The sequence below is a fragment of the Myotis lucifugus genome, unplaced genomic scaffold, assembly GCF_000147115.1.
Source record: "Myotis lucifugus unplaced genomic scaffold, Myoluc2.0 scaffold_217, whole genome shotgun sequence".
Taxonomy (NCBI): domain Eukaryota; kingdom Metazoa; phylum Chordata; class Mammalia; order Chiroptera; family Vespertilionidae; genus Myotis; species Myotis lucifugus.
This window is the reverse complement of record NW_005871265.1, coordinates 2,017,132-2,032,874: the sequence shown is the minus strand read 5'-3', so window position 1 is coordinate 2,032,874 and position 15,743 is coordinate 2,017,132. Positions and strand designations below refer to the sequence as shown.

General features: G+C 43.5%; 1 pseudogene; it reads left to right on the top strand.

Annotated features, from left to right (window-relative positions):
• The first annotated feature begins 6,199 nt into the window (after positions 1-6,199).
• LOC102441542 lies at positions 6,200-14,794 on the top strand (annotated as a pseudogene).
• Positions 14,795-15,743: the final 949 nt, after the last annotated feature.

The window sequence follows — 15,743 nt, the reverse complement described above, 5'->3', positions numbered from 1 at the left end:
TCTCACATCGATGTTCCTCACTCTGTTCCTCTTCTTTCCTCTCTCTCTAAAAAAATCAATTAAAAAATCTTGAAAAATAAAAAAAAAGGCTGATGACCAATAGATCTGTGCCAAGCAGAACTTGCTACTGTACGAACTTGGTTTTGCCACAGTTTTCACAAGGGGAAAAATTAGTACATTGTTTCCAAAATTAAACTACAGTAAAACCATCAACTTTAGAAAAAACGATCAGCAAGGTCATATAGCAAGAAGCAGGGCCAGTGATACTACCTTCACTCTAGGCCGCCTACTCCTGTGTTTCAGACCATTGCTCTGCACCCACATAAAGTAAGCCAGAACTTTAAATAATAAACGATGAAAGTAAATATGACAAGCAAGGAAGGTCTGGGAAACAGAGATATACAGCAGGGTTGAAGGCAATGGCATTCCTACAGTTCACCTTCCATGCTGGTGAAGTATTAGTCCAGAAATAGATAAATATCCAGAACAGTAATTCTCAAAGGAGGTTAGGAATAAGGAAGAAACAAAAGGGAGGGGAGTAGAATTATCAATGAAGTTTTCCAAAACATTGCTAAGTAACAATAATAGTAATAACAATACTAGCAAACACTTCTTTTTATCTTATTTTATTTTATTAATTAATTTATTTATTATTGATTTCTGAGAGGAAGGGAGAGGGAGAGAAAGAGAAACATCAATGATGAGAGAGAATCATTGATCGGCTGCCTCCTGCACTCCCCCCCTACTGGAGATCGAGCTCACAATCTGGGCATGTGCCCTTGACGGTAATCGAACCCGGACCCTTCAGTCCACAGGCAGATGCTTTAACCACTGAGCAAACCAGCTAGGGCACAAGCACTGCTTTTAAATTACCAGGTACTGTTCTAAACACTAGCACTCCACATGTGTTAATTTTTAGATTTAAACTTTACAAAAAACTCATGCGGTGGTACTGTTACTACCTCTAATTTACAGATGCAGAAACAGAAGTTACAGAACTTGCCCAAGGCCATAAAAGTAGTAACTGGCACCAGCCAGGATTTGGACGTAGGGAGTTTATCACCAGAGCCTATGTTCTTAACCACTCTGTTAAAGTAGAAACACACACATTAAAATGAGGGTGATCATCCTAGCTGGTTTGGCTCAGTGGATAGAGCGTCGGACTGTGGATTGAAGGGTCCCAGGTTCGATTCCAGTCAAGGGCACATGCCCGGGTTGTGGGGCTGGATCCCCCAGTAGGGGAGTGCAGGGAGGCAGCTGGATCAAGAATTTTCTCTCATCATTGATGTTTCTATCTCTCCCTCTCCCTTCTGCTCTGAAATCAATAAAAATATATTTAAAAAGTAAAATGAGAGTGATCTGGGTTTGAATTTCAGCTATTTGGCAGTCCAGTGCCCTTAATCTCTTTATTGTTCTGTTTCCTGATCTATAAAGTGGGGCTAGAAATAATTACTACCTCAATGAGTTGTTGTGAGAACTGAATGCAAAAATGCATGGAGGGGATGCATGTTTGGAAAACAACCATTCAATGAACATTAGATGTGTTAACATAAAAAAACAAACAGAGCCCTGACTGGTTTGTCTCAGTGGATAGAGCATCGGCCTGCGGACTGAAAGGTCCCAGGTTTGATTCCAGTCAAGGGCATGTACCTTGCTTGCGGGCACATCCCCAGTGGGGGGTGTGCAGGAGGCAGCTGAATCGATGTTTCTTTCTCATCTATGTTTCTAACTCTCTATCCCTCTCCCTTCCTCTCTGTAAAAAAATCAATAAAATATATTTAAAAAACAAACAAACAGAGACCAGCCTTGAAAACTCCCTGAGCAGACGAAACCAGGCCATATAAGCAAACTTGACCTGGGTCTTTTCTTGTTATACCTCTGGGAATCATAAACTAAACAGTGTTTCCCAAGGTTGATATGAGGTAACCACTAGCCAACTCCCTATCATGTAAGAAAATTCTAATATAACCCATCACTCTGAAAAATAGACACTGCCTTCTCACTGTATAAGCCACTTTATAACAATAAACCCATAAACCTCATTCCATGTTTCGGTTTGAGTGCTCCCAGTTCTTGAACTATCTTTTTGGTGTGTGCACAATACATTTTTACTAATTACTACATTAGTGATTCATTGGTTATACTTCGGCTGTTTCTGAACTTTTGACAGATGTTATTATTGTTACTATTATGATATCCCCCAGCCCCCACTTCAGACACTAGTTTGGAGAATATCATAAACTTGGTTCAGGAATAAGCAAGCCTAAGCAATTGCAGGCACTTAGGAGAGGCAATGTGTCAGACTGTTATTGTTCACAAATCATCACTCCGCTCACGAGGACCTGGTTTAAGGCCAGCATGGGTCGGTGACGTGCTCTGGCTAGGGAAATAGGAGTGAAAGTGAAATATGTCGATTTCAGGCAGGAAAGTTCAGAGCCAGCACCTGGCTTGCCATGTTCTACATTCTCCTTCTGTCACAAGGTCCAGCGATGCTCCAGATAGAGGCTGCTTATTTAGCCTGAATTCAGAATGAAAACAGCAGGGAACAGAATTTCACCAGCGCGGCGCACGCGCATGGCGAGAGAAACTACCTTTGTCATGGCAACTCACTGAAATTTTGAGGTTGCCTGTTACCTCAGCATCATGCAGCCTCACCTGCCTAATATAATTACCAGAGTTATTTATTTCCAGTTCTTACTCCTCCTCCTTCCTCTACCAGGGGTTAGCAAACTTTGCATGCTTATCTTTGTAAGACCCGCAAGCTAAAAATAGTTTTTACATTTTAAAATGGTTGAAACACAATCAAAAGAAAAATAATAGTTCATAGCACATGAAAATTATATGAAATTCAAATGTCAGTGTCCTCCAAGTATGTTGGAACACAGCCACACGCTTTCATTTATGTATTGCCTCTGGCTAGTTTCCTGCTACAACAGCATTGCTGAGTGGTCACAGTAGAAATCTTATGGTCTGTAAAGCCTAAAATATTTACCCTCTGGGTCTTTTACAGAAAAAGCTTGCCGACCCCTGCTGGATCTCATCTTTACTCCTCTCCTTTTGCATCCATATTTTTTCCTTCCTTCCCCCCTTCTTCTTCCATACTCAAGGGTTTCTCGCTATTGACTGTTGGGGCCTGTTAATTCTTTGTTGTGGAGGGCGAGCCTGCACTTGGAGGAGGCTCACATCCCTGGCCTCTATCGTCTAGCGGCCATTAGCACCTCCCCCAACCAAAAATGTCTCCAGACATTGCTTAATGTCCTCTAGATCTAGGAGGCCAAATCAGCCCAGTTGAAAATCACTGCCCAACCTTAAACTTGTGACTAGATGCTGCAGGCATTATTTAGCCATGCTACATGACAGGTAAGGAGAATGCTGCTGACTGAGAGCAATTCTGCCTGGAGTTTTTTGGGTTATTTTTCAAAATACATTTTTAATGATTTCAGAGCAGAAAGAAGAAGGAGAGAGAGATAGAAACATCAATGATGAGAGAGAATCATTGATCAGCTGCCTCCTGCATGCCTCCTATTGGGGATTGAGCATGCAACCCTGGCATGTGCTCTGACCAGGAATCAAACTGTGACCTCCTGGTTCATGGGTCAGTGCTCAGCCACTGAGCCACACTGACCAGGCCTGCCTGGAGTTATGTTAACAGAAGAACCAGCCCCAGCCAGTTTGGCTCAGTGGATAAAGTGTCAGCCTGCGGACTGAGGGTTCCTGGGTTCAATTCCAGTCAGGGGCACATGCCCGGGTTGCGGGCTCGATCCCCAGTAGGGGGTGTGCAGAAGGTAGGCCAATCAGTTATCTCTCATCATCGATGTTTCTGTCCCTCTCCTCCCTTCCTCTCTAAAATTAATAAAAATATGTTTTAAAACAAACAAACAAAAACAACAGAAGAACCAGTGAGAGCGAAAGAAGCTTGGTGAAAAGAATGATAATGAAGAGAATACTGGATAAGGTACTCATTCAAATAAGTAAAATGTATAAAGTACCTGTTATTTGACAAGCCTTGTTTTAGGTACAGGTTGTCCTAGATTTAGGAATGAATTTAGAAGACAATCGAAAGAAAAGTTGGAAAAATTGAGTCAGGGAAGTAATGGAGTAGGATGAGACAAATGCGGCAAAGAGAATGCAGGAAGGCAGTGACTAACTCCAGCAACTGACAGCATTTTGTCCTGCTACTCCACTGGAGAGTCCGTAAATATTCATATTTTCCACCCGCATAAATAAAACGTTTGTGATCTGATGACAATTTAGATAGATTTAAAGACATGCAAGATATTGTCTACTATCACAGGACCATTTCTATCACCTATGTGCCTGTCCTCCTGCATTGCCAGGCTGGATCTATGCTCTGCCAATGTTATGCACTCGTGTGAGATTTGGAAGGAAAGAAGAGAAGGATGATATGAGAACACTTTCAAGGGCAGTGCAGGGGGAAGTCTTTGGGGTTGACATGCATCAGCAGCCTCTGAATTCTGTGTTCTTACACAGCCACCATCTGTGGTGCAGGGTGCTCTGATGAGACACCAGTAGTCTCCTCGCTCCTGGATAACATGAGGTGTTTCTGATTTCTGGGTCAGAAAAGTGGTGATATGCAGCCTTGAAACCATAAGCTTGGCACTAACCCTGGAACTTCTATTTCTCCAGACCTTTCAATGATATGTAAGTGTCTAATTCCCTGAATAATTCACTAATTCCCTAGATGTTCCCTTTTCTGCTTGGAATATCTAGTGTACTTCCTGAACTGACCTCTGGAGGTTACAAGTGGAACTACAGATTTTGTTGTGCTTTATAGCTTTCCTAGTGACCTGGTGCATGGACTCGTGCACATTGAATTTAATTAGAAGGTGGCCAGCAAGGCGGGACTGGGCAAGACAGCCAGACACGCCTTGGAGCCAACCTCTTGTGGTGCCTCCCCACCAACCACCCCTGGGGCACCATGGCTCGAAGGGCATCTGCAAAGTGAGCAGGGTCCCTCCAGCAGGTGGGGTCCCTTGGCCTGGCCTGTGGGGATCGGGCCGAAAGCAGCTCTCCAACATTCCCCGAGGGGTCCTGGATTTCGAGAGTGCAGTTCTTGGGTGACACACCCCAGAATCGGGCTCCCTCCTCTCTGGTTCCCGGGTACATCACCCAAGAACCACCACTGCCAAGTCACTGCAGCTTGGCAGCTCCTGCATTGAGTCTGCCTCCTGGTGGTCAGTGTGCATCATAGCTACCAGTCAGACAGTCACTTAGCTTTTTTTATATATATTAGAGTCCTGGTGCACAAATTCGTGCACTGGTGGGCTCCAGCCGGCCAGCCCTGATGACTGATTGGGGGCAGGGCTGGCCAGGGCGAGGGGCCGCGGTTGTTCTGGTCATTCTGCAGTTCAGTCTCTGGGCTTTTATTATATAGGATAGATTCTCCCCAGGGCTCCTTTCCTGCCCATTGTCCTGAGCACAGAAAAAGCTACAAGCTGGATCCTTTGTCTGGAACAGACTGGAGGACTGGAATGACCTTCAAAGAGTTTACTCAGGACCTGACAATTTTTAGAATATGGAAGAAGTTATGACAGGCAGCATTTAGAACATGTTATTCCCTGCAGTGAAGGAAAGGGAGCTGGAGCAGTGTGTTCCCTTTTGTGTTGGAGTACAGGGGCACAGTAAACTGCACCACCAATAAACCTTCAAAGTTGACCTTCCCATTCCTTCAAATGTTAAATGTAGCCCTGGCCAGGGCTTCTAAGTGGTTAGAGCATCAGCCCGAGCACCAAAGGGTCTTGGATTCTCAATCAAGGGCATATACCTGGGTTGCAGTTTCAATCCCAGGATGAGTCGGGGCTCATGCAAGAAGCAAGCAATCAATGTCTCTCTCTCTCTCTTTTTCTCTTTCTCCCTCTCTCCCTCCCCCCCCCCTTCCACTTTCTGTAAAAGGCAATGGAAAAATATACTTGGGCGCCCTAGCTGGTTTGGTTCCATGGATAGAGTGTCATCCTGTGGATTGAAAGGTCCCAGGTTCAATTCTGGTCAAGGGCACAGCCCCGGTTTGCGGGCTTAATCCCATTATGGATCGTGTGGGAGGCAGCCAATCAATGATTCACTCTCATCATCGATGTATCTAACTCTCCCTCTCCCTTTCTCTCTGAAGTCAATAAATATATATTTTTAAAAAGAAAAGAAAAATATACTCAGGTGGATATGAAATGTCCTGAATAGGCAAATGTATAGAGATAGAAAGTGGGTAAGTGGTTGCCAGGGGCTTGGGGAGGGGATGTGTGAAGTGACTGCTAATGCTGTCTTTTGGAGGCGATGAAAACGTTCTAATATTAGATCATGGTGATGGTTTCACACCCTATAAATATACAAAACAACAACACTGCATTGCAATACTTTAAAGGGGTAAATTTTAAGATGTATGACCTAAACATCAATAAAGCTATTAAAGAGTTGTCTTCCTTCTTGGGAGCCTCACTAAACAAAATCACAGGGTACTGCTGGCTCATGTGAAGGCTTATATCCTCTGCAATAGACAGTGACAATTTTCCTTTTGCCAAGATGCAGAAATGTGTCCCTTTAAAATTGTTTCTACTTCCAGATTCAAGAATTTTCCTTCTTAATTCAACATATCCTTACAGCTCAGCTGATGTGGCTCTGTGGTTGAGCATCAACCTATGAACCAGGACATCATGGTTTGATTCCCAGTCAGGATACATGCCTGGGTTGTGGGCTCAATCCCCAGTAGGGGATGTTCAGGAGACAGCTAATCAATGATTCTCTCTCATCATTGATGTTTCTCTCTTCCCCTTCCTTTCTAAAATCAGTAATATCTATACTAATAAAAGGATAATATGCTAATTAGACCAGACATCTTCCGGATGTCCTTCCGGACAAAGCCACTGGGGGCCGAGGCAGAGGCAGTTAGGGGCAATCAGGCCGGCAGGAGAGAGCAGTTAGGGGGTGATCAGGCTGGCAGGCAGACAAGGCGAAAGGGTTAGGAGCGATGGTCCCGGGATTGTGAGAGGGATGTCCTGGATTGGAGAGGGTTCAGGCCTGGCTGAGCCCCCCCCCGGTTCAGGCCAGGGCTGAGGGCTCCCCCCCACCCCCGTGCACAAATTTCATGCACCGGTCCTCATATCCTATCTAATAATAGACAAACATGGTAATTGACCATACCTTCGCTACGCCTCCCATTGGCTAATCAGCATGGTATGCAAATTAACCGCCAACAAAGATGGCGGCTATTTTGCATATGTAGGCACCAAGCAACGGAGCGAAGCCTGCCGGCCCCAGGCAGGAGCAGCGAGCAAAGGCCGGCGTGGTGAGCGAAGAGCGAAGCCGCCACACCGGCCCTGCTCTGGGGCCCAAGCGGCGAGTGAAGAGCAAAGAGCTAAGCCCGGCCCGAGCAGAGAGCAAAGAGGGAAGCCTGGCCCGAGCGGCCAGCAAAGAGCTAAGCCCGCCGCGCCGGCCCCACTCCCAGGGCCTGAGCGGCAAGTAAAGAGCAAAGAGGGAAGCCCGCCACACCGGCCCCTCCCGGGGAATAGCGAAGGCCTGGGTTCTGGGTGCTGGAGGAAAACTGGTGCCAGCAGCCAGGAGAAGGGGCCCCGAGGGGCCCCAGACTGCGAGAGGGCACAGGCCGGGCTGAGGGACCCACCTGAGTGCACAAATTTTTGTGCACCGGGCCTCTAGTATATATATATATATATAAAGAAAAGATCTTTACATTTTCATTCAAAGATGAAGCTGGTTCTTAAATGAAATTTTTCTTCATCAGGACTCCATGTGATAGTGACTGAATTAAAAGTCACAATGCTTCACTTCCCCACCTTCCATCCCTCCCACTATAGTACCTATTCCCTTCCCTGGGAGCGCAGTGATAAGCTCTAGTGACTACTCAATCCAAACAGAGCAAATTAATTTATTCTTGGGTTATGATACATGGGTATTAAAGAAGAGAAGGTCTCTTTCTGCTGGGATTGCTAAGCTAGTAGATCCTTGGGGCTGATCTCTCCACATGGAGAAGCCAAGTAGAAATAAGCAGAGTTAAGAGAGGAAGCATGGAGTCCGGACTATATTACTTGAGCCCCTGGATCTAGCTGCCTTTGAAATACACTAGATCTTTGAAATACATGAATCTATAAATCTTCTCTACATTTAAATTAGTTTAAATTGAGTTTCTTTTACTTTCAATGAAAAGAGCTCTCATACATTCTCCCCCACTCCACAAGTTATGTGGCTAGTGTAGAATGTTATGGAAAATAAATTGTCAAGGCTAATTGAAAGGGTCAACAATTATTATTGGATAGAAGAAAGGAAGAAAAAAATTAGGGAAGGAAAGAAGTAAGAGAAAGGGAAGGAAAAAGGAGGAAGAGAGAAAGGGAGCTCTTTAATTGAAAAGGAATTAAAGATAAGAGACTTATCATAATTTTATCACATATCAACATGTGAAGGGAAGGAATCTTCTAATTTGTCTTCCAATATTTGCACGGATAATTTTTTTTCTCCACTTTAAAATGGAGAGATAAAAAATAAATAATCGCTCTAGTTACTAAGATCAATGTAAAAGCTACTATCATCCAAACAAAGGCAATAAATCATTGATCCTCCAGGGCCAGGTGAAGAACAAGTGAACCTCCTCCTGCCCCAGTGAGAGCCAGGGTCAGAATATAGGATCGGAACGGTGAAAAGCAAGCCTGAACTTATATAGGAGAGTCCAGATTATGTGAAATCTTGAAAGTTAACCTGAGGGTTTATAGACAGTTAAGAAAAGTGTCTAGAGTGCTTAGCTAAGTTAGTTACTCCATTATATTGCTGCCTCGGCCTCCATTAGGTTTGGCTGAATGGCCTGTGGGAGCCTTAATCTGACATTAGCTCCCTCATTCAAGTGCACGCCCTAGACAACAGCCTGCAGAGTCACAAGCAAATGCCAGTTCCCAATATGTCTTCCCCAAAGCCTTGTGATCAACAGTCTCCCCTGCCTCCCAGGACTTTCACCTTGTGTACCTCTTAGTTCAGACCCCTGCGGGGCTTACCTAAACCCTGCCCTTTTCGTTTGAATTGGCTAATTCCACCTTGGCCCAGGATCCTAACAAACCTAACAGAGCATGCTCCCCAAGTGTTGCCTCTCTCTGTCGTTACCTTGATCTCCCCTCTTGGCCCCTCAAGATGTGTGATGTACCTCTGTGAGTAACAAACTTCTCTATTTCAATTTCTCTTCTGGTCTGTTGTTGAACTGCAACTCGCTATCCGGCACCCTGTGCCCCACAGAGCAAATGTTAACTTAACAGAGTCATAACAGAACTACTAAAATCTTTGACTAGAGAAATAATATACTGAAAACAAAGACTTTGAAATACTAATTTGATTTTTTTAATGCAAGGTGGATAGAAATAGCAACAGACTCAAGTCCAATTATGCAGGCAATCTCAAGTGATGAGAGCCTTCACAAACTGCCTTTCTTCCTTGCATCACCAAATTTATTTAAAGCAAAATCTATGATTAGTCTTCACTTGGTCACCTAGCCTTCACTCCTCAATTCACCACAATATGATTTCTGCATCTGAAATCATTCTTGCTAAAATACCATTGATCTATTAATCACTAAATCAATGGACAATTTTTCATTTCTTCTCTTAACTGGATGGTCATTAACCAAGATAACGGACCACTCCTTCTGTATTAGTTTGTGAACACTGTCATAACAAAGTATTACAAACGGGGTGGCTTACACAATAGGAATGTATTGTCTCACAGTTGTGAAGGCTAAACAGCTGAATCATGGTGTCTGCAGAGCTGTTTACTTCTGAGGGCTGAGGAAGACGGATCTGGTCCGGTTCTCTATCCATGACGTAGACAGCTATCCTCGTTCACAGAGCACTCTCCCTGTATGTGTCTACGTGTCCAAATTTCCCCTTTTTATAAGGACACCAGTCATATTAGATCAGGGCCCACCTTAATGATCTCCCTATAACTTGATTATCTCTGTAGAGACTATCTCTAAATAAGGTCACATTCTGAGGAATGGGGGTGGGGGTAGGATTTCAGTATATGAATTTGGGAGGGAGAACACAACTCAACTTTTAACTCTTTCCTTGACATTCTTCTCCCTGGCTTCTTTAGAGCTATCTCTCATACATCTCTAACTACTCTTCCTCATTCTCTTTTACTGGTTTCTCTTCTTTCACCTGACCATTAAATATTGATGTTTCCCAGGATTTGTGTTCCTGTTTTTCATTCCACCTGTTATGCCTAGGGCTCCAAGCCTGCTTGGCTTTAAATGTCATATATATAGGGGTGCCTTCAAACGCTGTATCTAAAGTCCAGTCTCTTGGATTTGTCAAAACCCATAGAATTTTACAGCACAAAGATCAACATTAACATGTGCAAATTAGAAAAAAATATTTTAAGATATTAGAGGATCCAGAATACAGAATGTGACTAAAACAATTTACAGCATCACTGAATGGGCTATAGGAAAAGGAGCTGACACCTGTAACTGAAAATTAGTGGAGTCTATGAAATTAAGGGCAGAATAAACAATACATAAGCACAGTACTTCAGTTGATGTAGTTTTCCCCCAAAAGAGTTCTGGTTAACAATTCTAACACGGCTACATATGTGTGGTAGAATTGAACAATCAAACACGTGGATGGTGGATGGGGGAAGCCAGGTTTTTCACTATTGGAATGAAGGTTAGAGATAAGCAAGGGAGGGAAGCTAGAAAAATCCCTGTGATGATGGATTAAAGTTTGAGACATCAGTGTGGCTGCATGTATATTTTAATATAGTCACAGAAGGTTTCATATAGAGATACTTATAGATATGTGTATATAGAGAGATCAGTGTGCACACATATATTTTCTTGCTCTCTCAGCTGACAAAAACTAGAAGCAATAACACCCAAGTAGTATTGAGCACATTTAGCACTCATACGTTGGTTTCTAAAACTATTCTCCAATAAACTAAACCAGGACTCCTTGGGAAAATGACTGATTCTAGGACTGGGGCTGGAAATGTACAAAATGAGCTGGAGCATCTTATGGTGTCAGACAGTAAGGAAGTGCTGAGAGACAAAACCCAACCTCACAATTATGGAGGTCTGTCAGAGGGACACAGGAGCCAACAGAAAGAGCTCCAATGGCCAAAGCCGGACTGCTGTGATAAATGAAGTGGTGCTGAATTATAACCCAAATATTCAAAAACACCCACGAGTCACACTCATCTAAATAGGTGACTAAGTAAATTAACAGATGGGAGTGAGTCCCTAAGTCTCTTATGCAGAAGTCCACACAATTGATGCAGGTACTCTACCTTCGACAAGGTGGAGCACAGCTCCCCTCTTTAATCACTCGGTGTTTACTTATTTGAGATATAATTATACCTTGACAATTGAAAAGTCCTTTTTGAATATCCCCTGTTTTATTAAAAAGAGAGTGGGTAAAGGAAAAAAAACATTTAATTCACTATAATGATGAATAGGAAAAGTGATGGACACTGCATTTTGGTCATAAATTATTCCTTAATAAATAATAAAAAGTAGGTTTTCTTTCTTTTGGGGTCCAACCCCAGCAGGTCCAGGGGTTCCCAAAGATGTGGACGGAGTCGGCGAAGAAGAAATGACACGGAGACAGCGTTCAGTTGATCAGCAGCCTAGCCAGGTTCTCTAGTCAGGTTCTCCAGCCAGGTTCTGTTCTAGATTCTCACCAGATTCTGTCTTTATTCTCCTGTTACATCTGTATTTATACCATTTGATTTCAATCCTATCCATTCTATTCCAAAGTTTAGGGCATTTGTTATCTCCATTCCAAGGTCACTACTCTATTGTTCTGTTAAGCTACAAGGAAATAACTGAAGGAGATTATCTAAGTAAAGATTATGTAGCTTAAGCTTGATTGTTCATAGTTAAAGTGATTAACTACCTGCCTGGCACTTAGTTAAGGGGTTTTATGATTTATTCCCTTCCTTAGTCCTGTTAATCCCTAACTCCAGGGAAAAATCCCCACCTGGGGAAACAACCTTTCTTGGAGAGGTGACCTTGGTTAAAACACATAGTGCTAAGTAGGGGAGCAAACATATTAAGAACAGTATGCTATATACGCCAGGTCCCTTGAAACATATGCTGTGCAGATGTTTCTTCCTTGCAGTGACTATGTCAAGCAGCAAGGATGGACTGGCTTCTGGCATCTTTCTAACTGCAAAAACAAAAAAAAGGAAAGAAGAAAGAAAGAAATTCGGTAACAACAATAAAAAACACTCCAGGCTTACATCCAGTGCTGAAATACGAAAGCATAAGTCAAAAGTAAGTGTGCCTTCATCTTCTATTTAGATACCATCAATAAAACATAAAACAGAACTGATATAAACCAAAAATAATGATAATAATTTAAAATAAAGAAATGGAGGGGAGCCCTAACCGGTTTGGCTCAGTGGATAGAGTGTCAGCCTGTGGAATCAAGGGTCCCAGGTTCGATTTCGGTCAAGGACATGTACCTTGGTTGCGGGCACATCCCCAGCAGGGAGTGTGCAGGAGGCAGCTGATTGATGTTTCTAACTCTCTATCCCTCTCCCTTCCTCTCTGTAAAGAATCAATAAAATATATTAAAGAAAAAGAAAAAGAAATGGAGGGGAAAAAATCAAAATGTAAATAGCAAAGCAAAGCAATTTCCAAAGTAATTTCCAGCTCCTTACTGACTGTGGAAAAAGCTCTTTTCACTAGATTAGCCTTCACATATTAAGAATTAAAAGCAGCCCAGCTGCGTGGCTCAGTGGTTGAGCGTCTGCCTATGAGCCAGGAGGTCACTGCTAGATTCCTGGCCAGAGCACCTGCCAGTTTGCGGGCTCACTCCCCTGTGTGGGGTGTGAAGGAAGCAGCTGATCACTGATCTTTCATCATTGATGTTTCTATCTCTCCATCTCCCTTCTTCTCTGAAATAAATAAAAATATATTTTAAAAAATAGTAAATATATATATTTAAAAGAATTAAGAGCAGAAATATGCCAGAGGCAACTCGCATAGGGGGCCGGCGGCTGGAGCAAGGCTGTGCGCTGGGGTGAGCGGTCTCGGTGTGGGGGGCTGCAGCCAGCGGGTCTCCAGTCTCCATCGCTGGGGGCACAGAAGACCAGCGCCCACTGGTGGGAGGGTCCAGCGCCGCATTGATGCGCAGCACCAGCCAGGAAAGCTAACGGCCGGAGAGCAGGTGTCTCTTGCTGGACCCTGACAGTGTTGCTGAGAGCGACATGTTTGTGGAACACAGATGTGCAGGTTTGGGAATGGCTGCTGATAAGAATAAGTTTCCTGGAGACAGTGTTGGCACTAGACGGTGCCGAATCAAGGGAAGATTGGTTTAGGTCTTCAGTCAGGGTTTTACCGTTTTCGGAGTCAGTCTGTCAGGAGCCCGTGTCCAAAAGATCTGCAAAATCATGGATCAGGCCATGCCATGGGGCTCCAGTGATTGGACTGAATGACTCTGGGGGAGCACGGGTCCGAGAGGGAGTAGCGTCTTTGGCCGACTACGCAGATATCTTTCTGAGGAATGTCATGGTATTGGGAGTCATCCCTCCGATTTCTCTGATCATGGGCCCATGTGCTGGTGGGGCTGTCTACTCCCCAGCCCTAACACACTTCACATTCATGGCAAAGGACACCTCCTACCTGTTCATCACTGGCCCTGATGTTGTGAAGTCTGTCACCAGTGAGGACGTTAGGCAGGAGGAGCTTGGTGGTGCCAGGACCTCACCACCATGTCAGGTGTTGCTCACAGAGCTTTTGAAAATGATGTGGACCCTGTGCGGTCTCCCAGAGTTCTTCAATTACCTGCCCCTCAGTAGCCAGAATCCGGTTCCCATCGGTGAGTGCCATGATCCCAGTGACTGTCTGTTCCTGAGCTCAACACAGTTGTCCCTTTGGAACCTACCCAGCCTTCAACATGGTGGATATCATACACTCTGTTGTTGATGAGAGGGAATTTTTTGAGATCACGCCCAATTATGCCAAGAACATCATTACTGGTTTTGCAAGAAGGAATAGGAGGACGGTTGGAATTGTTGGCAACCAACAAAAGGTGGCTTCAGGATGCTTGGATATTAATTCATCTGTGAAAGGGGCTTGTTTTATCCGATTCTGTGATGCATTCAACATCCCAGGCCTGGCTGGCGTGGCTCAGTGGTTGAGCATTGACCTATGAACCAGGAGGTCACGGTTTGATTCCCAGTCAGGGCACATGCCTAGGTTGTGGGCTTGGTCCCCAGTGGGGGGCATGCAATTGTTCTCTCTCATCATTGATGTTTATCTTGCTCGCTCTCTCCCTTCCTCCCTAAAATCAATTTAAAAATATATTTTAAAAGAAAAACCAACAAAATGACATTCCATTTATCACTTTTGTTGATGTCCCTGGCTTTCTGCCTGGCACAGCACAGGAATACAGGGGCACCATCCGGCATGGTGCCAAACTTCTCCATGCATGTGCCCAAAGTCACAGTCATCACCAGGAAGGCCTATGGTGGTGCCTATGATGTCATGAGCGCCAAACACCTATGTGGTGACACCAACTATACCTGGCCCGCAGCAGAGATTGCAGTCATGAGAGCAAAGGTTTCTGTGGAGATCATTTTCAAAGGGCATGAGAATGTGGAAGATGCTCAAGCAGAATAGATCAGCAAGTTTGCCAGTCCTTCTCCTGCAGCAGTGAGAGGATTTGTGGATGGCATCATTCAGCCTGTCTCTACACGTGCCTGAATTTGCTCCGACCTGGATGTTTTTAGCCAGCAAGAAGGTACAACATCCTTGGAGGAAGCATGCAAATATTCTATTGTAAACTAATCAAAGGAAAATAAACCAAGAGCTAATTACTTCCTGGCCATTTGAACTCATCCCTTCCTTTTTTGCAATCATGAAACCATTGAATCTAAATAACAGTGATTACTTGGAATGCCAAGTTTATTAAATTCTAGAAAGATTTCATTTGTGCCATACTGTAAAAGTATTTGCTTTATTAAAATGTTAATCAATTTAAAAAAAGAATTAAGAGCAGCCTCTAGTGGCAGGTTAGGGATTTTACAAAGAGGCCTTACAGAAACCAAGATGTCTTTTATTTTTTTACTATAATCATGCACCCCATTATGACTGCATATATGATGGTAATCCCATAAGATTATAATGGAGCTGAATATTTCCTATTGCCTAATGATGCCATAACTGTCTTAAAGTCATAGTGCAACATATTACTCACATGTTTGTGGTGATGCTGGTGTAAACAAACCGACTGTGCTGCCAGTCATATAAAAGTATAGCACATATAAGTATATGGAGTACATGATATTTGATAATAATGTGACTATGTTACAAGTTTATGTATTTGCTGTACTACACTTAAAAATATATACTTTAATTTTTAAACTAAATGTATCAGGAAAACACTGGTTAATAGTTATATAATTTCCAGGTGTACATGGTTATAATTTGTGCGCTCCTCACACAAAGTCTAGTTTCCTTCCATTACCATGTATTTGACACCCTTTACCCACCTTGCTCTCCCCCTCCCTCTTTTCCCTCTTGTAATCACCATTCATTTACTACATTTTTAAATGTTTTTTTAATTGATTTGAGAGAGAGAAAGAGAAAGAGAGAAAGAGAAAAACATCGATCTGTTGTTCTACTTATTTATGTATCCATTGGTTAATTCTTATATGTGCCCCGCCGGGGATTGAACCCATAACCTTGGCATTCAGGATGACACTCTAACCAACTGAGCTACCTGGCCAGGGCTACT